Consider the following 25,015-nt stretch of genomic DNA (forward strand, 5'->3'; position numbering starts at 1 on the left):
TTCCGCAGAAATTGCAAACTGGGCCAAACAGGAGGTTAAAGGCGCTGACTCTCCAAGTGGGGAGAGTGTTAGTAAAGCGTCTGGAATGTTGCACCCGAGTACCAGGGTACGAAAACTGAGACATATTTGAACACGTCTCCCGATCACATGGTTGATCATACTCTAGGTTCCACATACATGTTTTAGCTGAAGGAAGAATACCTTAAACCTGGGTAGTTGAAACCCGTGGAATGGGTACCATGCAATATGACTTCAAAGGGTCTTCATTTGCTCACCGAACCTCTCCAATCCTATCACTGCTGCGTTTATGCCCCTGTACACATGCTTGATTCTCTTTCGGAGACATAGCAATCCATAGGTTTTAAGATACTTATTAGTCAGGTACATTCTTAGGCGTTTAATATGCGGTGTTGAGTCCATTTCATTGAGCAAGGAGTAGCTCTTGTCTATTCCATATTTGGCTTAAGGAACTTTATCTGTTCTCATTTCAATCTCTGATTTTATGCAGCACCCCAACTCACCTTTACCCTTAAGCAAGCATAAGTTGGTTTTCTAAATTTGAGACCCTGTTCTGTTCTGTAATTCAGTTCCTGGGTAGCCAAGTTTACATTCCGTGTATTACTGATATCTTATGATGTTTCTTTTTCTGTGTGACTTATTTCAGTTAGAATCATCATACCTGAATCCACTCATTGTGATGCTAAGGGCCTGATGACATAGATTTCATTGCTGAGTGATATTGCTTTGTAAGTAAATACCACAACTTCTTTCTCCATTTTTCACTTTCTGCGATGTTGAACTTGTACTGTAATCGAGGTTCTTGTAAACAGAGCCTTTCGAAACTTTGGGGTGGCTGTGTCTTTTTGATTTTAAATTCCCTAAGCTATAGGACCATAAGTGGAAGTGCCCTAGGCTCTGTTGCTTTGTTTTTTAGATGTTTCAGGAAACACCATACACTTCTCCCGAGTGGTTGTTGGCAATTTACATCCCGCCCTTCAGCATAACAAGGCTCCCAGTTCTCCATGGCCTGTCCTGCCTTTCTGGATTTTACACTTTTTTCAGATGGCCCTTTTGACCGGGGGGAAGTGAGACTTCATTGTAGTGCAGATTTCCTTTGCAAGCTTGCTTGGTTGGCCAAAAAGGGCGTATGCGTCTTTTCCTGAATATATTCAGGAAAAAACGCATACGCCCTTTTTGGCCAAGTGCATCATTGTGGACGTTCTGCCTCTTTTCCTATGCTTTCAATGCAATTCCAGTCTACCTCCTGAAATCGGTTTCCTGCAATTCTGCCCCGCTTTCAAGTCCTCTTGGCAGCCTCACTTCAGTCTATTTTTGGACGATAGCTGTCATTTATAACTCTGCAGGTTTGTGAATTACAGTGCCCCTGAGCTCCTTTCTTCAACTCGCTTTCTTGTGAGCTGGCCGCAACACCGCAGGATGGCTTCAGGCCCTAATGTGGTTCCGGCACGGCACACTGAGCCTTTGGTTATTTCCACTTCCTGGTGGGAAATGAGAGTTAAATTTGCCCGTCCAGACACCTCCAGCTAGCCTCTCATTGGTTCTCGCTATTCCTGTTCATCTTTCGCAGAAATTGCAAACTGGGCCAAACAGGAGTTTAAAGGCGCTGACTCTCCAAGTCGGGAGAGTGTTAGTAAAGCGTCTGGAATGTTGCACCCGAGTACCAGGGGAGGAAAACTGAGACATATTTGAACACGTCTCCCGTTCACATGGTTGATCATACTCTGGGTTCCACATGCATGTTTTAGCTGAAGGAAGAATACCTTAAACCTGGGTAGTTGAAACCCGTGGAATGGGTACCATGCAATATGACTTCAAAGGGTCTTCATTTGCTCACCGAACCTCTCCAATCCTATCACTGCTGCGTTTATGCCCCTGTACACATGCTTGATTCTCTTTTGGAGACATAGAAATCCATAGGTTTTACGATACTTACTAGTCAGGTACATTCTTAGGCGTTTAATATGCGGTGTTGAGTCCATTTCGTTGAGCAAGGAGTAGCTCTTATCTATTCCATATTTGACTTAAGGAACTTTATCTGTGCTCATTTCAATCTCTGGTTTTATGCAGCACCCCAACTGACCTTTACCCTTAAGCAAGCATAAGTTGGTTTTCTAAATTTGAGACGCTGTTCTGTTCTGTAATTCAGTTCCTGTGTAGCCAAGTTTACATTCCGTGTATTACTGATATCTTATGATGTTTCTTTTTCTGTGTGACTTATTTCAGTTAGAATCATCATACCTGAACCCACTCATTGTGATGCTAAGGGCCTGATGACACAGATTTCATTGCTGAGTGATATTGCTTTGTAAGTAAATACCACAACTTCTTTATCCATTTTTCACTTTCTGCGATGTTGAACTTGTACTGTAAACGAGGTTCTTGTAAACAGAGGCGTCCCAAACTTTGGGGTGGCTGTGTCTTTTTGATTTTAATTTCCCTAAGCTATAGGACCATAAGTGGAAGTGCCCTAGGCTCTGTTGCTTTGTTTTTTAGATGTTTCAGGAAACACCATACACTTCTCCCGAGTGTCTGTTGGCAATTTACATCCCGCCCATCAGCATAACAAGGCTCCCAGTTCTCCATGGCCTGTCCTGCCTTTCTGGATTTTACACTTTTTTCAGATGGCCCTTTTGACCGGGGGGAAGTGAGACTTCATTGTAGTGCAGATTTCCTTTGCAAGCTTGCTTGGTTGGCCAAAAAGGGCGTATGCGTTTTTTCCTGAATATATTCAGGAAAAAACGCATACGCCCTTTTTGGCCAAGTGCATCATTGTGGACGTTCTGCCTCTTTTCCTATGCTTTCAATGCAATTCCAGTCTACCTCCTGAAATCGGATTCCTGCAATTCTGCCCCGCTTTCAAGTCCTCTTGGCAGCCTTACTTCAGTCTATTTTTGGACGATAGCTGTCATTTATAACTCTGCAGGTTTGTGAATTACAGTGCCCCTGAGCTCCTTTCTTCAACTCGCTTTCTTGTGAGCTGGCCGCAACACCGCAGGAGGTCTTCAGTCCCTAATCTGGTTCTGGCATGGCACGATGAGCCTTTGGTTAATTCCTCTTCCTGGTGGGAAATGAGAGTTAAATTTGCCCATCCAGACACCTCCAGCTAGTCTCTCATTGGTTCTCGCTATTCCTGTTCATCTTCCGCAGAAATTGCAAACTGGGCCAAACAGGAGGTTAAAGGGACTGACTCTCCAAGTCGGGAGAGTGTTAGTAAAGCGTCTGGAATGTTGCACCCGAGTACCAGGGGAGGAAAACTGAGACATATTTGAACACGTCTCCCGATCACATGGTTGATCATACTCTAGGTTCCACATGCATGTTTTAGCTGAAGGAAGAATACCTTAAACCTGGGTAGTTGAAACCCGTGGAATGGGTACCATGCAATATGACTTCAAAGGGTCTTCATTTGCTCACCGAACCTCTCCAATCCTATCACTGCTGCGTTTATGCCCCTGTACACATGCTTGATTCTCTTTCGGAGACATAGCAATCCATAGGTTTTAAGATACTTACTAGTCAGGTACATTCTTAGGCGTTTAATATGCGGTGTTGAGTCCATTTCGTTGAGCAAGGAGTAGCTCTTGTCTATTCCATATTTGGCTTAAGGAACTTTATCTGTGCTCATTTCAATCTCTGGTTTTATGCAGCACCCCAACTCACCTTTCCCCTTAAGCAAGCATAAGTTGGTTTTCTAAATTTGAGACCCTGTTCTGTTTTGGAATGCAGTTCCTGTGTAGCCAAGTTTACATTCCGTGTATTAGTGATATCTTATGATGTTTCTTTTTCTGTGTGACTTATTTCAGTTAGAATCATCGTACCTGAATCCACTCATTATGCTGCTACAGGCCTGATGACATAGATTTCATTGCTGAGTGATACTGCATTGTACGTAAGTACCACAAGTTCTTTACCCATTTTTCACTTTCTGCAATATTGAACTTGTACGGTAAACGAGGTTCTTGTAAACAGAGGCGTCCCAAACTTTGGGGTGGCTGTGTCTTTTTGATTTTAATTTCCCTAAGCTATAGGACCATAAGTGGAAGTGCCCTAGGCTCTGTTGCTTTGTTTTTTAGATGTTTCAGGAAACACCATACACTTCTCCAGAGTGGCTGTTGGCAATTTACATCCCGCCCATCAGCATAAGAAGGCTCCCAGTTCTCCATGGCCTGTCGTGCCTTTATGGATTTTACACTTTTTTCAGATGGCCCTTTTGACCAGGTGGAAGTGAGACTTTATTGTAGTGCAGATTTCCTTTGCAAGCTTGCTTGGTTGGCCAAAAAGGGCGTATGCGTTTTTTCCTGAATATATTCAGGAAAAAACGCATACGCCCTTTTTGGCCAAGTGCATCATTGTCGAGTTTCTGACTCTCTTCATATGCTTTCAATGCAATTCCAGTCTACCTCCTGAAATCGGTTTCCTGCAATTCTGCCTTGCTTTCAATGCCTCTTCATAGCCTTACCTCAATATATTTTTTAAAAATAGTTGGCCTTTATAACTCTGCAGGTTTTTGAATTGCAGTGGCCCTTAGCTCCATTTTTTAGCTCTTATTTTTGTGGTCTTGCCCCGTAACCACAGGATTCCTTGAAGCCCTATTTTTCTTCTGGGGCACCTTGCTGTGCCTTTGGTTAATTCTTCTTACTGATGTGATATTAGAGTGACATGTGCCCATTGAAACCGCTACAGCTAGTTTCTCACTGGTTCCCCCTATTCCCATTCATCCTCTGCACTAACTGCAGACTGTGCGATACCAGAACTTAAAGGCATTGACTCCATGTGGGGATGTTGTTAGTAAAGCGGCTGGAATGTCGATCCGGAGCCCCAGGAGAGGAAAAATGAGGTGCGTTTTAGAAACCTTTCCCGATCATATGGTATACCAGTCGCTGGGTTTCCCAAGCATGGTTTAGCTGTAGGAAGATTCCCTTCAACCTGGAGTGTTGGGACCCTTGGACTGAGTAGCATGAAGTATTGCATTAAACTTTCGGCAGTTGCTCACCAAAGCTCACCAATCCTGTCAGCCCCAAGTGTCCAGCCTTATGTCTTATCCAGCTTTGGGTTTATATGTGGTCAATCCAGGTTGCATCACAGCCCCTGAGCGAATTTTGTAAGAATTTTTCTCTCTTTCATTGTTTCAGCGTTTTGTTTTTAAAATTTATTTCTATAATGGGGTTTAGCTCCTTTTCACTGCTGTGTTTGTGCCGCTCTGCACACACTTGATTCCCTTATGGAGATATATCAATACATGGGTTTTAAGATTCTTATTCCTCAGATATATTTCTCTGCGGTGTATAGGGTGTGTTGAGGCCTGTTCATTGAGCAAGGTGTAGATCTTGTCTAATACCTATTTGGTTTATTGAACGGTATCTGTGCTAATTTCAAACTCTGGTTTTATGCATCACCCCACCTCTCCTTTCCCCTTAAGCTGACATAAGTGTGTTTTCTAAATGTGAGACACTGTTCTGTTCTGTAATTCATTTCTTGTGCAGCCATATTTACCCTCCCTCTATAAGTGATATCTTATGATATGTTTCTTTTTCTGTTTGACTTATTTCAAGTAGTATTATCGGACCTAAATCCACTCTTTATCCTTCTACTAGCCTTATTACATTGATTTCATGGTGAAGAGATATTCCATTGTACATAAGTACCACATCTTCTTTATCCATTGTTCTCTTTCCTGGGATATTTAAGGTGTACTGAAGTTGAGGTTCTTGTAAACAGAGTAGCCCTAAACTGTGGTGTGCTTGTGTCTTGTTGATTTTTAGACTTCCCTAGATATACTCCCATGATTGGAAGTGTCCTATGCTCTGTAGCTCTGTTTTTTAGATGATTTAGGAACCACCATACACTTCTCCAGAGTGGCTCTCGGCAGTTCACACACTGCCCATCAGCGTATAAAGGCTCCCTGTTCTCCATGGCCTGTCCTGCATTTCTGGTTTTTACAATTTTTTAGGATGGCCCTTTTGACCGGTGGGAAGTGAGACTTCTTTGTTGTGCACATTTGCATTGCTTGCTTGCTTCGTTGCCCATAAAGTGCGTATGCGTTTTTTCCTGGATATAATCAGGAAAAAACGCATACGCCCTTTTGGGCCAACTGCATCATTGTCGAAATTCTGCCGCTTTTCATGTGCGTTAAAGACGAGTCCAATCTATCTCTTGAAATCTGTTTCTTGCAATTCTGTCTTGCATTCAGATCCTCTTCTTTGCCTTACCTCAACATATTTTTGGACGTTAGTTTTCATTTATAACTCTGCAGGTTTGTGAATTGCAGTGACCCTGAGCTCCATTTTTTAAGTTGCTCTTTTGTGAGCTGGCCTCAAACCCGCAGGATTGCTTCAGGCCCTATTTTGGCTCCGGCGAGGCAGGCTGAGCCTTTCTTTAATTCTTATTCTTAATGGGAAATTAGAGTGATATGTGCCCGTCCAAACCCCTACAACTCTTCTCTCATTGGTTCCCCCTCTTCCCGTTTATCCTCCTCACAATTTGCAAAATGTGTGAAACAGAAGTTTAAATGTGCTGATTCTCCAAGTGGGGAGATTCTAAGTAGCATGGCTGGAATGGTGAACAGGAGCACCAGGAGAGGATAAATGAGGTGCATTTTAGACACATCTCCCGATCACATGGTGTACAGTCCTCTGGGTTTTCCATGCATGTTTTAGCTGTAGGAAGATCCCTTGAACCTGCAGATTTGGGACCCATTGAATGGGTACCAGGTAGTATTACTTTAAAGGGTGTGCATTTCCTCACCCAACCTCACATTTCTCTTAGCGCAAACAGTTTCCAGCCTTATGTCTCATCCTGCTGTGGGTCTAGATGTGTTCAATCCATGTTGCATCACCGTCCCTGAGGAAAAGTTGTAAGAGGTTTTCTCTGTCTCTCTGTCGTTTATTTTTTTCAATTTATTACTATATTGGTTACAGCTGATTTTCAAAGCTCTGTTTCTTGCTGCTGTACATCCACTTGATTCACGTACAGAGAGACATCAATAAATTCTTTTTCAGATTCTTACCAGTCGTATATATTCTTTTCCGGTGACTTGAGTGTGCTGAGTGCAGTTCTTTTAGCTACCGTGTAGGCCTTGTTGATTATCAGTTTGGTATTTGGAATGGTATCTTTGCTAATTTCAACCTCCTGGATGATGCCTCACCCCTCCCCACCTTTCCCGTTTAGCAGCCTTATGCGTGTTTTCTACATATTTGACTATGTTTTTGTTTTGTAATTTATTTCATGTGTAGCCATTTTGGATTCCACCTTTAAGTGATATCTTATGATATGTGTCTTTTTCTTTTTGAATTCTGTCACTTAGAATGATCATACGTAACTCCTCCGGAGTTGTTACAACTGGCCATATTTCATTGATTTCCAGGCTGAATAATATTCCACTCTACCTAAGTACCACATCTCTATCCATTTTTTCCCTCCAGAGACATTTAAGTTATATCCTAGTCGAGGATCTTTTAAACAGAGAGGGGGTAAACATTGGGGTGCCTGTGTCCTCTCGATTTTTGTTTTTCCCAAGATATACGCCCATGAGTGCAAGTGCCCTATGCTCTGTAGCTCATTTTGTAGATGCTTTAGTAAACACAATACACTTCTCCAGAATGGCCGTTGGCAATATACATTTCCACTATAAGTCTCACAGGGCTCCCTCTTCTCGTTGCCCTGTCCTGCATTTCTGTTGTTTACGCTTTATGAGGATGGCTCTTCTGACTGATGCGAAGTGATATCTTTTGTGGTATTGACTTCCAGTGCCCACCTGTTTGGTTGGCTAAAAAAGTGTATGCCCTTTTCTTGAATATATACAGAAAAGAACGCATACACCCTTTTTGGCCAACTGCAATGTTGGCAATGTTCAGCTCCTTTTCTTGTGCTTAATGGCGAGTCCTTTCTACCTCCTCAAATCCCTTTCCTGCCATTCTCCCTTGCTTACAAGTCCTTTTCTCTGACTTTCCTCAAGACATTTTTCAGTGATGGATATTTTCAACTCTGCAGTTTTGTGAATTTTACTGCCCGAGTTCCATTGTTCAACTCGTGTTTATGGGAACTGGCCACAAAGCAGCGGGATTTCCTCAAGCCCTATACTGTTTCCATGGGCAACCCTAGCCTTTGGTCAATTCGTCTTCCTGATTGGAAATTAGAGTGACATGTGCCTGTCTGAACACCTAGGACTTGTCTCTCATTGTTCCTCATCCTTCCGCTTCATCCTCTGGACAAATTCCAAACTGTACGCAACAGGATGTTGACAGTGCTGACATCTCCAAGTGGGGAGACTGTTAGTAAAGATGCTGGAGGGGTGAACCCGAGCACCAGGAGATGAGGAGATGAGATGCCTTTTCCAAACTCTTCCCGATCAGACGGTATACCATCCTCTGGGTGTGACAGACATGTTTTAGCAGTAGGAAGAGTCCCATTCATGTAAGGAGAACACCAGGGCTTTTTCAAAATCAGTGTCTCCCCGAAACCCAAACTGGGGAATTTTTTAAGCTACGGCTACACATATGTTCATTAAGGGCCTTGGGAAGTAGGCAGAGTCCAAACTTTAGATGATTGAAGTCTTCAGGGTCAGAAGCACTCACCACCAGCTTCCCTTAGGCTACACTTTAACTGTCATTGATAGATGATGTCAATAAAAATATCTATTCTTTTTCAGATTATTTCCCCTTATAGGTTATTGCAAAATGTTGAGTGTAGTTCCCTGTGCTATACAGTAGTTCCTTGTTGATGATCTATTTTATACATAGCAGTGTGTATGTGTTCATTCCAAACTGTTAATTTATCCCTCCTCCCACCTTTCCCCTTTGGTAATAATAAATTATAAGATTTTATACTTCTCAGAAATGGGGGAGCTGAAAGAGAGGTATCATTTTCAATGGAAAAGCATTTAAAACAAGATTGAAGGTTTAACCAAGATTATTAGATGTACATCCTTGGAAAGAAATCACTTCGTTTCTCTAATATTGACCTGACAAATAAGACAAACCTTTTCACTGAACTTGCTTATAAAAAGTGATGGAAATATCAAATGGAAGTGTTAAAAACATCTTATTTTACCCGAGCCTTATACACTGTTCTATGTTAACTACAGTTTGGCTCACACATCTGTTCATTGAGGTTACAATAGTCTCAATTTCTGTTACTGATCCTCCAGAGTGGACCCCAACAAGTGTCCCCCTGCCCAGTGTCATTGGGGCCAACAGATCGAGACTGAGTTTGGTTCACAAGCAAAGGAAACTTTATATTTTGATCAGAGAATGGAGAGGTGAGAGCATGCACTACCCCGTGGGCTGTGGGCTGGGCTGCTGTGTAGAGATCCTGTCAGAGTCAGTGGGAGGGAGGGAGGCGGCGGAGCTCTCGAGGGCCGGGTTGGCTGTAGCTCAGGCTCTATATCGTGGAGTCTGCACTGGGCCCCAGGAGCTGAGGTGTCGACCCAGCCATTCTGCACTAGGAAATCTGGTCTGAAGTGCCGGGTGTGGAACCTCTGCATGCGGGACCCTAGGAGCACGTGAAATTAGACAAAGCACAAAGGATAAAAAAGGTTAGACTTGCCTTTATTGCCCAGATTCTACTTTTATCTCCCAGGGATTTTTAATGGGCTTTGCTGGGGACAAACCCCTCCTCTGCCTTTTGTCCCGTTCCTCATTCTTGGAGTGCTGAGGGTGCAGACCCTTCTTCTGTAACTGCTGAGTGCTGAGTTGGGAGCCCTCATACCCTGGGGCGAGGGTCAGAGCTTCTCCCCAGCAGCCTCCCGGTGACGTTGATTGTCCCCAGGACCCCTGCCTCCCTGCTCGTCCACCTGAGCACCAGCATTGGAAGTGTTATAGATTCTAATGACCTTTAAGGGTCCAGGAAAGAGATGTGCAGAGACGCTGTGGGGGCCGGTTTCACCCCACCCCACATTTGTTCGGCCACCTTAGGCTGACCGTCTCTGCCAGCCTAGATGCTCTGACCAGTAGTCTGCGCTTTCTTCAATTAGGCCCCTGAATTAACGTACAAACAGCACCAGGTGTCAGAGCCCTGCCCGCTCAACTCCCAGACAGTCCAGGGTCAGTGGTGATCAAGGACCATGATGGCTACTGAGTCAACAGCCTTTTGAAGTAAACAGGAGTCCAGCCGGTCTTATTGGCCACCATCATCACGGTGTCTGTAGGCTTTTCTATGGTGACAGTGTGGTATACTGTTCCCCCGCCAAGATTATTAGCTCCCCTCTGGGTGCAGTAAGTCCTGCAAGCAGTAGTCTACTCTTTTGGGACACACTCTTGTTGTTTTATGAGAGAAACTCCAGGTCAAGTGATGTTCACACGAGTCGTCATGGTGCCCTGTTGCCCCCGGTTATCTCTCTGGATGTTGGAGTTGGAGGGCCTCCTCACTCGAGGTCGGTGTGCCCACGGAGCGAACCCTGCAACTTCAGGGCATGGTTGGTGGTTAGGATCACCACGTGGGGTCCTTTTCCCTTAGGAGGGAGGTGGCCTTTTGGGCTGCTGATTTCCAGGTTTTTAGATACCGCCAGTATCTTGGCCAGATGTGGCAGTGGGCCAAGCCCCTTAGTGACCGTAGTTTATCCTACCTGGATGGCATTCTTGCATTGTTCCATTTCAAGTGGTCCCAGTTTTTGCACTAATTCTCCAATGGCGATTCACCTTTCACCGGGAATGTAAAGGTCAAAGGGTTTAGCTAAATTAGGGAGTTCCAGGGCAAGGGTCTGAATTGACTGCTCTTTCCATTCTTGAAAGGCCACTTCTGGATTCTATTCAAAAGGATCATCATCTTTTCCTTTCAGTGTTTCATATAGAGGCCCAGCTAGTAGACTGTAGTTAGGGATCCAGAAGCAGCAAACCCTGGCCTCCCCAGGAACCCCTAAGCTGTCTTCTAGTTTTAGAAAGGGGTAAGGCTGAAAATGGTTTCTTCCCTTTCCTGGGATGGGCTTCTCTGACCTTCTGTGAGAATGAAGCCCAGGCAGGTCACCGCAGTCTGTGATATTTGAGCTTTTTCTTGGACAACTTCTATCCTTTATTGGCTTGGTAGTTCAGAGGCCTCCTTAGTAGGGCTGGTGATCAGAATGTCGTCTGCATATTGAAGGAGGGTTTCCTTTTCCAGAGGTAGAACTTTTAGGTCTTTAGCTAAGCTTTCCCCAAAGATGGTGTGGGAATTTTTGCACCCTTGGGGCCAGACGGCCCGGAAGTATTGTTTTAGTTGTATGTTGAGTCCTGCCACTCACAAGCCAAAATTTCTTGTGACTCTGGGACTAATGGAATACAAAAGAAGGCATCATTGAAGACTAATACAGAATACCATGTCCTGGTGGTTGGTAGAATGACCAGCAGGGTGTAGGAATTAGGAGCAACTGGAGGTATATCCTCGGTGGCTTCACTGACTGTCCTGACATCCTTTACCAGGTCCCCAGCGGCCCATGGGGCTCTCGTGGTCAGACCAATCCCAGAATATGGAGCTCACCTGGGCAGGTACCCCACCCCCACCCCAGCCCACGGGGCTCTCGTGGTCAGGCCCCTCCCAGGATACAGAGCTACCCTTGCAGGTACCGTGGCAGGGCTGGGCACACAGGAACCGTGCACATAGCCCTCATTGCAGAGCACCCCCAGCTCACCTGTCGCTCAGAGCTGACACAGAGCACCTCAGAGCAGGACTTGAACTAACAAACAGCAGCTGCGACAGGTCTGTGACCCTGGGCATCACTCCGTGAGGCCTCCCTCCACCTGGTCTTCCAGAGACTTCCACTGCACCCGGGGCACCAGGCCTCTGTCTCCAACCACCACCCACCCCTCCTCTCCCTGACTCCTGGGTTCCTCTCATTAGGAGAGGGTTTTCTTGAAGTTGTCTCCCACTCATGGGCCAGACAAAATGATTAGAAAACAAGCCAAAGCTGCAGCCCCTTGTCTATCCTGACTCTCAGGAGCCCACACCTGTTCCTTGGACCTGGCCGGTTCAGCAAGTTCCATTTTCTGCAACTGTGAGCCCCTGAGGGGTGATGATTGGCTGACCTGGGCAGCCTTACCGTGCCGGCCAGCCCTCCCCAGGTGTGCCTGGGTTGAGATCAATATAAATACCACTCCAGGCAGCAAGAGCCCCTGCAGCCGTGCCTGACGCCATTTTCTCTGCCCTGTCAGCAGTCTCCGGGCTGGGCTGGTGGGAGGGAGTGAGAGGCCACGGCTTTGTGGGTGGCCCAGTGTGAGTGGGGCTCTGCTGGACTTTCTGCAGCAGTTGCCAGGCTGCCACCTGCTAAAGAAGAGGGTGTGTCACCCATACCTGCTGCTGGAATTTCTCCCTGGGCAGAGGTGAGGAAGGAAAAAAGCAGTGGGGGCAGGGACAGGACGGGTATCTCAGGCAGGGAAATGGAAATCTTCCAGAAGAGCACCCAGGGCCAGGACCATCCTGGCTGGCCTGCAGGCACCAAGTCGGCCGGCATGCTGTCACTCGTGTGGCTCTATGGCCCTTCCTCTAGGCTTTCAAGTCCTTGTATATATTCAGGTGTTTTACCTGGGACGGGTGGGAATAGTTCAGCAGCAACTGGCCTGGGGCTCAGCTCACGTTTACTCACAGATGCCTCGGCACGGTGCCCCAGCTTTGCAATGAGGACGCTTGTTGCGTGGGGGCTGCTGGCTGAATGGGAGACGATTCCCCACCACTGACCCACTTCAGAATTGTTTACAACTGGAGCAAGTGCCCTGATACGGTTTTCCTCTGTGTAACTGGTGGGTTCTGTGTTTTTTTTCTCTTTTTCGTTTTTGGTTCAAGGTAGATTTTATTCCTCTTTTTTGTATTTACAGATATAAGCATGGAAATAATTTATTCATATAAATACATGTATGTGCAGGGAATAATTGTTTTTTCTGTTTTATTTTTTAAATTTTATTTCTTTTTAATTTTGAATTTTATTTTATATTTTTATACAGCAGGTTCTTATTGGTTATCTATTTTATACATATAAATGTATACATGCCAATCCCAGTCTCTCAACTCCTCCCACCACCACCCCCCCAACAGCTTTCCCCCCTTGTTGTCCATACGTTTGTTGTCTACATCTGTTGCTCTATTTATGCCTTGCAAAATGGTTAACCTGTACAGTTTTTCTAGGTTCCACATATATGCATGAATATACAAGATTTGTTTTTCTCTTTCTGACTTACTTCACTCTGTATGACAGTCTCTAGATCCATCGACGTCTCTACAAATGACCCAATTTCATTCCTTTTCATGGCTTAGTAATATTCCATTTTATATATGTACCACAGCTTTATGCATTCGTCTGTCTGTGGGCATTTAGGTTGCTTCCATTACCTCGATATTGTAAATAGTGATGCAATGAACATTGCGGTGAATGACTCTTTTTGATTTATGGTTTTGTCTGGGTATATGTCCAGTACTGGGATTGCTGTATCATATGGTAATTCTATTGTTAGTTTCTTAAGAAATTCCATATTGTTCTCCATAATGACTGTATCAATTTATATTCCCAAAAATAGTGGAAGAGGGTTCCTTTTCTCCACACCCTTTCCAGCATTTTTTGTTTGTAGATTTTCAATGATGCCTATTCTACCAGGTGTGAGGTGATACCTCATTGTTGAATCCATTTCGTTGAGCAAGGGGTAGCTCTTGTCTATTACATATTTGGCTTATGGAACGGTATCTGTGCTAATTTCAAACTCTGCTTTTATGCAGCAACCCAACTCACCTTCCCCCTTAAGCAGGCATAAGTTGGTTTTCTAAACTTGAGACCCTGTTCTGTTTTGTAATTCAGTTCATGTTTAGCCAAGTTCACATTCCGTGTATTAGTGATACCTTATGATGTTTCTTTTTCTGTGTGACTTATTTCACTTAGAATCATCGTGCCTCAATCCACTCATTATGCTGGTACAGGCCTGGTGACATAGATTTCATTGCTGAGTGGTATTCTGTTGTACATAAGTACCGCAACTTCTTTATCATTATTTGCTCTCTGGGATATTTAACTTGTGCCGTAGAAGAGATTTCTGTAAAAAGAGCCGTCCCAAATTTTGGGGTTGCTGTGTCTTTTTGATATTAATTTCCCTAAGCTATAGGACCATAAGTGGAAGTGCCCTAGGCTCTGTTGCTTTGTTTTTTAGATGTTTCAGGAAACACCATACACTTCTCCTGAGTGGTTGTTGGCAATTTACATCCCGCCCATCAGCATAACAAGGCTCCCAGTTCTCCATGGCCTGTCCTGCCTTTCTGGATTTTACACTTTTTTCAGATGGCCCTTTTGACCGGGGGGAAGTGAGACTTCATTGTAGTGCAGATTTCCTTTGCAAGCTTGCTTGGTTGGCCAAAAAGGGCGTATGCGTTTTTTCCTGAATATATTCAGGAAAAAACGCATACGCCCTTTTGGCAAAGTGCATCATTGTGGACGTTCTGCCTCTTTTCCTACGCTTTCAATGCAATTCCAGTCTACCTCCTGAAATCGGTATCCTGCAATTCAGCCCCGCTTTCAAGTCCTCTTGGCAGCCTTACTTCAGTCTATTTTTGGCCGATAGCTGTCATTTATAACTCTGCAGGTTTGTGAATTACAGAGCCCCGGAGCTCCTTTCTTCAACTCGCTTTCTTGTGACCTGGCCGCAACACCGCAGGATGTCTTCAGGCCCTAATGTGGTTCCGGCATGGCATGCTGAGCCTTTGGTTAATTCCTCTTCCTGGTGGGAAATGAGAGTTAAATTTGCCCGTCCAGACACCTCCAGCTAGCCTCTCATTGGTTCTCGCTATTCCTGTTCATCTTCCGCAGAAATTGCAAACTGGGCCAAACAGGAGGTTAAAGGGACTGACTCTCCAAGTCGGGAGAGTGTTAGTAAAGCGTCTGGAATGTTGCACCCGAGTACCAGGGGACGAAAACTGAGACATATTTGAACACGTCTCCCGTTCACATGGTTGATCATACTCTGGGTTCCACATGCATGTTTTAGCTGAAGGAAGAATACCTAAAACCTTGGTAGTTGAAACCCGTGGAATGGGTACCATGCAATATGACTTCAAACGGTCTTCATTTGTTTACCGAACCTCTCCAATCCTATCACTGCTGCGTTTATGCCCCTGTACATATGCTTGATTCTCTTTCGGAGACATAGCAATCCATAGGTTTGAAGATACTTACTAGTCAGGTACATTCTTAGGCGTTTAATATGCGGTGTTGAGTCCATTTCGTTGAGCAAGGAGTAGCTCTTGTCTATTCCATATTTGGCTTAAGGAATTTTATCTGTGCTCATTTCAATCTCTGGTTTTATGCAGCACCCCAACTCACCTTTCCCCTTAAGCAAGCATAAGTTGGTTTTCTAAATTTGAGACCCTGTTCTGTTCTGTAATTCAGTTCCTGTGTAGCCAAGTTTCCATTCCGTGTATTAGTGATATCTTATGATGTTTCTTTTTCTGTGTGACTTATTTCTGTTAGAATCATCATACCTGAATCCACTCATTGTGCTGCTAAGGGCCTGATGACATAGATTTCATTGCTGAGTGATATTGCTTTGTAAGTAAATACCACAGCTTCTTTATCCATTTTTCATTTTCTGCGATGTTGAACTTGTACTGTAAACGAGGTTCTTGTAAACAGAGGCGTCCCAAACTTTGGGGTGGCTGTGTCTTTTTGATTTTAATTTTCCTAAGCTATAGGACCATAAGTGGAAGTGCCCTAGGCTCTGTTGCTTTGTTTTTTAGATGTTTCAGGAAACACCATACACTTCTCCCGAGTGTCTGTTGGCAATTTACATCCCGCCCATCAGCATAACAAGGCTCCCAGTTCTCCATGGCCTGTCCTGCCTTTCTGGATTTTACACTTTTTTCAGATGGCCCTTTTGACCGGGGGGAAGTGAGACTTCATTGTAGTGCAGATTTCCTTTGCAAGCTTGCTTGGTTGGCCAAAAAGTGCGTATGCGTTTTTTCCTGAATATATTCAGGAAAAAACGCATACGCCCCTTTTGGCCAAGTGCATCATTGTCGAGTTTCTGACTCTCTTCATATGCTTTCAATGCAATTCCAGTCTACCTCCTGAAATCGGTTTCCTGCAATTCTGCCTTGCTTTCAATGCCTCTTCATAGCCTTCCCTCAATATATTTTTTAAAATAGTTGGCCTTTATAACTCTGCAGGTTTTTGAATTGCAGTGGCCCTTAGCTCCATTTTTTAGCTCCTATATTTTTGGTCTTGCCCCATAACCACAGGATTCCTTGAGCCCTATTTTTCTTCTGGGACACCTTGCTGTGCCTTTGGTTAATTCTTCTTACTGATGTGATATTAGAGTGACATGTGCCCATTGAAACCGCTACAGCTAGTTTCTCACTGGTTCCCCCTATTCCCATTCATCCTCTGCACTAACTGCAGACTGTGCGATACCAGAACTTAAAGGCATTGACTCCATGTGGGGATGTTGTTAGTAAAGCGGCTGGAATGTCGATCCGGAGCCCCAGGAGAGGAAAAATGAGGTGCGTTTTAGAAACCTTTCCCGATCATATGGTATACCAGTCGCTGGGTTTCCCAAGCATGGTTTAGCTGTAGGAAGATTCCCTTCAACCTGGAGTGTTGGGACCCTTGGAATGAGTAGCATGAAGTATTGCATTAAACTTTCGGCAGTTGCTCACCAAAGCTCACCAATCCTGTCAGCCCCAAGTGTCCAGCCTTATGTCTTATCCAGCTGTGGGTTTATATGTGGTCAATCCAGGTTGCATCACAGCCCCTGAGCGAATTTTGTAAGAATTTTTCTCTCTTTCATTGTTTCAGCGTTTTGTTTTTAAAATTTATTTCTATAATGGGGTTTAGCTCCTTTTCACTGCTGTGTTTGTGCCGCTCTGCACACACTTGATTCCCTTATGGAGATATATCAATACATGGGTTTTAAGATTCTTATTCCTCAGATATATTTCTCTGCGGTGTATAGGGTGTGTTGAGGCCTGTTCATTGAGCAAGGTGTAGATCTTGTCTAATACCTATTTGGTTTATTGAACGGTATCTGTGCTAATTTCAAACTCTGGTTTTATGCATCACCCCACCTCTCCTTTCCCCTTAAGCTGACATAAGTGTGTTTTCTAAATGTGAGACACTGTTCTGTTCTGTAATTCATTTCTTGTGCAGCCATATTTACCCTCCCTCTATAAGTGATATCTTATGATATGTTTCTTTTTCTGTTTGACTTATTTCAAGTAGTATTATCGGACCTAAATCCACTCTTTATCCTTCTACTAGCCTTATTACATTGATTTCATGGTGAAGAGATATTCCATTGTACATAAGTACCACATCTTCTTTATCCATTGTTCTCTTTCCTGGGATATTTAAGGTGTACTGAAGTTGAGGTTCTTGTAAACAGAGTAGCCCTAAACTGTGGTGTGCTTGTGTCTTGTTGATTTTTAGACTTCCCTAGATATACTCCCATGATTGGAAGTGTCCTATGCTCTGTAGCTCTGTTTTTTAGATGATTTAGGAACCACCATACACTTCTCCAGAGTGGCTCTCGGCAGTTCACACACTGCCCATCAGCGTATAAAGGCTCCCTGTTCTCCATGGCCTGTCCTGCATTTCTGGTTTTTACAATTTTTTAGGATGGCCCTTTTGACCGGTGGGAAGTGAGACTTCTTTGTTGTGCACATTTGCATTGCTTGCTTGCTTCGTTGCCCATAAAGTGCGTATGCGTTTTTTCCAGGATATAGTCAGGAAAAAACGCATACGCCCTTTTGGGCCAACTGCATCATTGTCGAAATTCTGCCGCTTTTCATGTGCGTTAAAGACGAGTCCAATCTATCTCTTGAAATCTGTTTCTTGCAATTCTGTCTTGCATTCAGATCCTCTTCTTTGCCTTACCTCAACATATTTTTGGACGTTAGTTTTCATTTATAACTCTGCAGGTTTGTGAATTGCAGTGACCCTGAGCTCCATTTTTTAAGTTGCTCTTTTGTGAGCTGGCCTCAAACCCGCAGGATTGCTTCAGGCCCTATTTTGGCTCCGGCGAGGCAGGCTGAGCCTTTCTTTAATTCTTATTCTTAATGGGAAATTAGAGTGATATGTGCCCGTCCAAACCCCTACAACTCTTCTCTCATTGGTTCCCCCTCTTCCCGTTCATCCTCCTCACAATTTGCAAAATGTGTGAAACAGAAGTTTAAATGTGCTGATTCTCCAAGTGGGGAGATTCTAAGTAGCATGGCTGGAATGGTGAACAGGAGCACCAGGAGAGGATAAATGAGGTGCATTTTAGACACATCTCCCGATCACATGGTGTACAGTCCTCTGGGTTTTCCATGCATGTTTTAGCTGTAGGAAGATCCCTTGAACCTGCAGATTTGGGACCCATTGAATGGGTACCAGGTAGTATTACTTTAAAGGGTGTGCATTTCCTCACCCAACCTCACATTTCTCTTAGCGCAAACAGTTTCCAGCCTTATGTCTCATCCTGCTGTGGGTCTAGATGTGTTCAATCCATGTTGCATCACCGTCCCTGAGGAAAAGTTGTAAGAGGTTTTCTCTGTCTCTCTGTCGTTTATTTTTTTCAATTTATTACTATATTGGTTACAGCTGATTTTCAAAGCTCTGTTTCTTGCTGCTGTACATCCACTTGATTCACGTACAGAGAGACATCAATAAATTCTTTTTCAGATTCTTACCAGTCGTATATATTCTTTTCCGGTGACTTGAGTGTGCTGAGTGCAGTTCTTTTAGCTACCGTGTAGGCCTTGTTGATTATCAGTTTGGTATTTGGAATGGTATCTTTGCTAATTTCAACCTCCTGGATGATGCCTCACCCCTCCCCACCTTTCCCGTTTAGCAGCCTTATGCGTGTTTTCTACATATTTGACTATGTTTTTGTTTTGTAATTTATTTCATGTGTAGCCATTTTGGATTCCACCTTTAAGTGATATCTTATGATATGTGTCTTTTTCTTTTTGAATTCTGTCACTTAGAATGATCATACGTAACTCCTCCGGAGTTGTTACAACTGGCCATATTTCATTGATTTCCAGGCTGAATAATATTCCACTCTACCTAAGTACCACATCTCTATCCATTTTTTCCCTCCAGAGACATTTAAGTTATATCCTAGTCGAGGATCTTTTAAACAGAGAGGGGGTAAACATTGGGGTGCCTGTGTCCTCTCGATTTTTGTTTTTCCCAAGATATACGCCCGTGAGTGCAAGTGCCCTATGCTCTGTAGCTCATTTTGTAGATGCTTTAGTAAACACAATACACTTCTCCAGAATGGCCGTTGGCAATATACATTTCCACTATAAGTCTCACAGGGCTCCCTCTTCTCGTTGCCCTGTCCTGCATTTCTGTTGTTTACGCTTTATGAGGATGGCTCTTCTGACTGATGCGAAGTGATATCTTTTGTGGTATTGACTTCCAGTGCCCACCTGTTTGGTTGGCTAAAAAAGTGTATGCCCTTTTCTTGAATATATACAGAAAAGAACGCATACACCCTTTTTGGCCAACTGCAATGTTGGCAATGTTCAGCTCCTTTTCTTGTGCTTAATGGCGAGTCCTTTCTACCTCCTCAAATCCCTTTCCTGCCATTCTCCCTTGCTTACAAGTCCTTTTCTCTGACTTTCCTCAAGACATTTTTCAGTGATGGATATTTTCAACTCTGCAGTTTTGTGAATTTTACTGCCCCTGAGTTCCATTGTTCAACTCGTGTTTATGGGAACTGGCCACAAAGCAGCGGGATTTCCTCAAGCCCTATACTGTTTCCATGGGCAACCCTAGCCTTTGGTCAATTCGTCTTCCTGATTGGAAATTAGAGTGACATGTGCCTGTCTGAACACCTAGGACTTGTCTCTCATTGTTCCTCATCCTTCCGCTTCATCCTCTGGACAAATTCCAAACTGTACGCAACAGGATGTTGACAGTGCTGACATCTCCAAGTGGGGAGACTGTTAGTAAAGATGCTGGAGGGGTGAACCCGAGCACCAGGAGATGAGGAGATGAGATGCCTTTTCCAAACTCTTCCCGATCAGACGGTATACCATCCTCTGGGTGTGACAGACATGTTTTAGCAGTAGGAAGAGTCCCATTCATGTAAGGAGAACACCAGGGCTTTTTCAAAATCAGTGTCTCCCCGAAACCCAAACTGGGGAATTTTTTAAGCTACGGCTACACATATGTTCATTAAGGGCCTTGGGAAGTAGGCAGAGTCCAAACTTTAGATGATTGAAGTCTTCAGGGTCAGAAGCACTCACCACCAGCTTCCCTTAGGCTACACTTTAACTGTCATTGATAGATGATGTCAATAAAAATATCTATTCTTTTTCAGATTATTTCCCCTTATAGGTTATTGCAAAATGTTGAGTGTAGTTCCCTGTGCTATACAGTAGTTCCTTGTTGATGATCTATTTTATACATAGCAGTGTGTATGTGTTAATTCCAAACTTAATTTATCCCTCCTCCCACCTTTCCCCTTTGGTAATAATAAATTATAAGATTTTATACTTCTCAGAAATGGGGGAGCTGAAAGAGAGGTATCATTTTCAATGGAAAAGCATTTAAAACAAGATTGAAGGTTTAACCAAGATTATTAGATGTACATCCTTGGAAAGAAATCACTTCGTTTCTCCAATATTGACCTGACAAATAAGACAAACCTTTTCACTGAACTTGCTTATAAAAAGTGATGGAAATATCAAATGGAAGTGTTAAAAACATCTTATTTTACCCGAGCCTTATACACTGTTCTATGTTAACTACAATTTGGCTCACACATCTGTTCATTGAGGTTACAATAGTCTCAATTTCTGTTACTGATCCTCCAGAGTGGACCCCAACAAGTGTCCCCCTGCCCAGTGTCATTGGGGCCAACAGATCGAGACTGAGTTTGGTTCACAAGCAAAGGAAACTTTATATTTTGATCAGAGAATGGAGAGGTGAGAGCATGCACTACCCCGTGGGCTGTGGGCTGGGCTGCTGTGTAGAGATCCTGTCAGAGTCAGTGGGAGGGAGGGAGGCGGCGGAGCTCTCGAGGGCTGGGTTGGCTGTAGCTCAGGCTCTATATCGTGGAGTCTGCACTGGGCCCCAGGAGCTGAGGTGTCGACCCAGCCATTCTGCACTAGGAAATCTGGTCTGAAGTGCCGGGTGTGGAACCTCCGCATGCGGGACCCTAGGAGCACGTGAAATTAGACAAAGCACAAAGGATAAAAAAGGTTAGACTTGACTTTATTGCCCAGATTCTATTTTTATCTCCCAGGGATTTTTAATGGGCTTTGCTGGGGACAAACCCCTCCTCTGCCTTTTGTCCCGTTCCTCATTCTTGGAGTGCTGAGGGTGCAGACCCTTCTTCTGTAACTGCTGAGTGCTGAGTTGGGAGCCCTCATACCCTGGGGCGAGGGTCAGAGCTTCTCCCCAGCAGCCTCCCGGTGACGTTGATTGTCCCCAGGACCCCTGCCTCCCTGCTCGTCCACCTGAGCACCAGCATTGGAAGTGTTATAGATTCTAATGACCTTTAAGGGTCCAGGAAAGAGATGTGCAGAGACGCTGTGGGGGCCGGTTTCACCCCACCCCACATTTGTTCGGCCACCTTAGGCTGACCGTCTCTGCCAGCCTAGATGCTCTGACCAGTAGTCTGCGCTTTCTTCAATTAGGCCCCTGAATTAACGTACAAACAGCACCAGGTGTCAGAGCCCTGCCCGCTCAACTCCCAGACAGTCCAGGGTCAGTGGTGATCAAGGACCATGATGGCTACTGAGTCAACAGCCTTTTGAAGTAAACAGGAGTCCAGCCGGTCTTATTGGCCACCATCATCACGGTGTCTGTAGGCTTTTCTATGGTGACAGTGTGGTATACTGTTCCCCCGCCAAGATTATTAGCTCCCCTCTGGGTGCAGTAAGTCCTGCAAGCAGTAGTCTACTCTTTTGGGACACACTCTTGTTGTTTTATGAGAGAAACTCCAGGTCAAGTGATGTTCACACGAGTCGTCATGGTGCCCTGTTGCCCCCGGTTATCTCTCTGGATGTTGGAGTTGGAGGGCCTCCTCACTCGAGGTCGGTGTGCCCACGGAGCGAACCCTGCAACTTCAGGGCATGGTTGGTGGTTAGGATCACCACGTGGGGTCCTTTTCCCTTAGGAGGGAGGTGGCCTTTTGGGCTGCTGATTTCCAGGTTTTTAGATACCGCCAGTATCTTGGCCAGATGTGGCAGTGGGCCAAGCCCCTTAGTGACCGTAGTTTATCCTACCTGGATGGCATTCTTGCATTGTTCCATTTCAAGTGGTCCCAGTTTTTGCACTAATTCTCCAATGGCGATTCACCTTTCACCAGGAATGTAAAGGTCAAAGGGTTTAGCTAAATTAGGGAGTTCCAGGGCAAGGGTCTGAATTGACTGCTCTTTCCATTCTTGAAAGGCCACTTCTGGATTCTATTCAAAAGGATCATCATCTTTTCCTTTCAGTGTTTCATATAGAGGCCCAGCTAGTAGACTGTAGCTAGGGATCCAGAAGCAGCAAACCCTGGCCTCCCCAGGAACCCCTAAGCTGTCTTCTAGTTTTAGAAAGGGGTAAGGCTGAAAATGGTTTCTTCCCTTTCCTGGGATGGGCTTCTCTGACCTTCTGTGAGAATGAAGCCCAGGCAGGTCACCACAGTCTGTGATATTTGAGCTTTTTCTTGGACAACTTCTATCCTTTATTGGCTTGGTAGTTCAGAGGCCTCCTTAGTAGGGCTGGTGATCAGAATGTCGTCTGCATATTGAAGGAGGGTTTCCTTTTCCAGAGGTAGAACTTTTAGGTCTTTAGCTAAGCTTTCCCCAAAGATGGTGTGGGAATTTTTGCACCCTTGGGGCCAGACGGCCCGGAAGTATTGTTTTAGTTGTATGTTGAGTCCTGCCACTCACAAGCCAAAATTTCTTGTGACTCTGGGACTAATGGAATACAAAAGAAGGCATCATTGAAGACTAATACAGAATACCATGTCCTGGTGGTTGGTAGAATGACCAGCAGGGTGTAGGAATTAGGAGCAACTGGAGGTATATCCTCGGTGGCTTCACTGACTGTCCTGACATCCTTTACCAGGTCCCCAGCGGCCCATGGGGCTCTCGTGGTCAGACCAATCCCAGAATATGGAGCTCACCTGGGCAGGTACCCCACCCCCACCCCAGCCCACGGGGCTCTCGTGGTCAGGCCCCTCCCAGGATACAGAGCTACCCTTGCAGGTACCGTGGCAGGGCTGGGCACACAGGAACCGTGCACATAGCCCTCATTGCAGAGCACCCCCAGCTCACCTGTCGCTCAGAGCTGACACAGAGCACCTCAGAGCAGGACTTGAACTAACAAACAGCAGCTGCGACAGGTCTGTGACCCTGGGCATCACTCCGTGAGGCCTCCCTCCACCTGGTCTTCCAGAGACTTCCACTGCACCCGGGGCACCAGGCCTCTGTCTCCAACCACCACCCACCCCTCCTCTCCCTGACTCCTGGGTTCCTCTCATTAGGAGAGGGTTTTCTTGAAGTTGTCTCCCACTCATGGGCCAGACAAAATGATTAGAAAACAAGCCAAAGCTGCAGCCCCTTGTCTATCCTGACTCTCAGGAGCCCACACCTGTTCCTTGGACCTGGCCGGTTCAGCAAGTTCCATTTTCTGCAACTGTGAGCCCCTGAGGGGTGATGATTGGCTGACCTGGGCAGCCTTACCGTGCCGGCCAGCCCTCCCCAGGTGTGCCTGGGTTGAGATCAATATAAATACCACTCCAGGCAGCAAGAGCCCCTGCAGCCGTGCCTGACGCCATTTTCTCTGCCCTGTCAGCAGTCTCCGGGCTGGGCTGGTGGGAGGGAGTGAGAGGCCACGGCTTTGTGGGTGGCCCAGTGTGAGTGGGGCTCTGCTGGACTTTCTGCAGCAGTTGCCAGGCTGCCACCTGCTAAAGAAGAGGGTGTGTCACCCATACCTGCTGCTGGAATTTCTCCCTGGGCAGAGGTGAGGAAGGAAAAAAGCAGTGGGGGCAGGGACAGGACGGGTATCTCAGGCAGGGAAATGGAAATCTTCCAGAAGAGCACCCAGGGCCAGGACCATCCTGGCTGGCCTGCAGGCACCAAGTCGGCCGGCATGCTGTCACTCGTGTGGCTCTATGGCCCTTCCTCTAGGCTTTCAAGTCCTTGTATATATTCAGGTGTTTTACCTGGGACGGGTGGGAATAGTTCAGCAGCAACTGGCCTGGGGCTCAGCTCACGTTTACTCACAGATGCCTCGGCACGGTGCCCCAGCTTTGCAATGAGGACGCTTGTTGCGTGGGGGCTGCTGGCTGAATGGGAGACGATTCCCCACCACTGACCAACTTCAGAATTGTTTACAACTGGAGCAAGTGCCCTGATACGGTTTTCCTCTGTGTAACTGGTGGGTTCTGTGTTTTTTTTCTCTTTTTCGTTTTTGGTTCAAGGTAGATTTTATTCCTCTTTTTTGTATTTACAGATATAAGCATGGAAATAATTTATTCATATAAATACATGTATGTGCAGGGAATAATTGTTTTTTCTGTTTTATTTTTTAAATTTTATTTCTTTTTAATTTTGAATTTTATTTTATATTTTTATACAGCAGGTTCTTATTGGTTATCTATTTTATACATATAAATGTATACATGCCAATCCCAGTCTCTCAACTCCTCCCACCACCACCCCCCCAACAGCTTTCCCCCCTTGTTGTCCATACGTTTGTTGTCTACATCTGTTGCTCTATTTATGCCTTGCAAAATGGTTAACCTGTACAGTTTTTCTAGGTTCCACATATATGCATGAATATACAAGATTTGTTTTTCTCTTTCTGACTTACTTCACTCTGTATGACAGTCTCTAGATCCATCGACGTCTCTACAAATGACCCAATTTCATTCCTTTTCATGGCTTAGTAATATTCCATTTTATATATGTACCACAGCTTTATGCATTCGTCTGTCTGTGGGCATTTAGGTTGCTTCCATTACCTCGATATTGTAAATAGTGATGCAATGAACATTGCGGTGAATGACTCTTTTTGATTTATGGTTTTGTCTGGGTATATGTCCAGTACTGGGATTGCTGTATCATA

At 45.0% G+C, this 25,015-nt stretch overlaps 1 long non-coding RNA gene across 4 annotated transcripts in view; it reads left to right on the forward strand.

Moving 5' to 3' along the window:
* LOC307181149 overlaps window positions 1-25,015 on the forward strand; it is a 589,424-nt gene that overhangs the window by 242,110 nt on the left and 322,299 nt on the right. The window contains exon 1 of one of the 4 annotated variants that reach the window (XR_013826024.1): window positions 680-746. The exons of the other annotated variants lie outside the window; for them this stretch is intronic. This is a non-coding gene — a long non-coding RNA (uncharacterized lncRNA). Of the gene's footprint in view, window positions 1-679; window positions 747-25,015 lie in introns of those variants that run through there. 4 annotated transcript variants of the gene reach the window in all.

The sequence above is a fragment of the Stenella coeruleoalba genome, assembly GCF_951394435.1.
Source record: "Stenella coeruleoalba genome assembly, contig: scaffold_76, whole genome shotgun sequence".
NCBI classification, from domain to species: domain Eukaryota; kingdom Metazoa; phylum Chordata; class Mammalia; order Artiodactyla; family Delphinidae; genus Stenella; species Stenella coeruleoalba.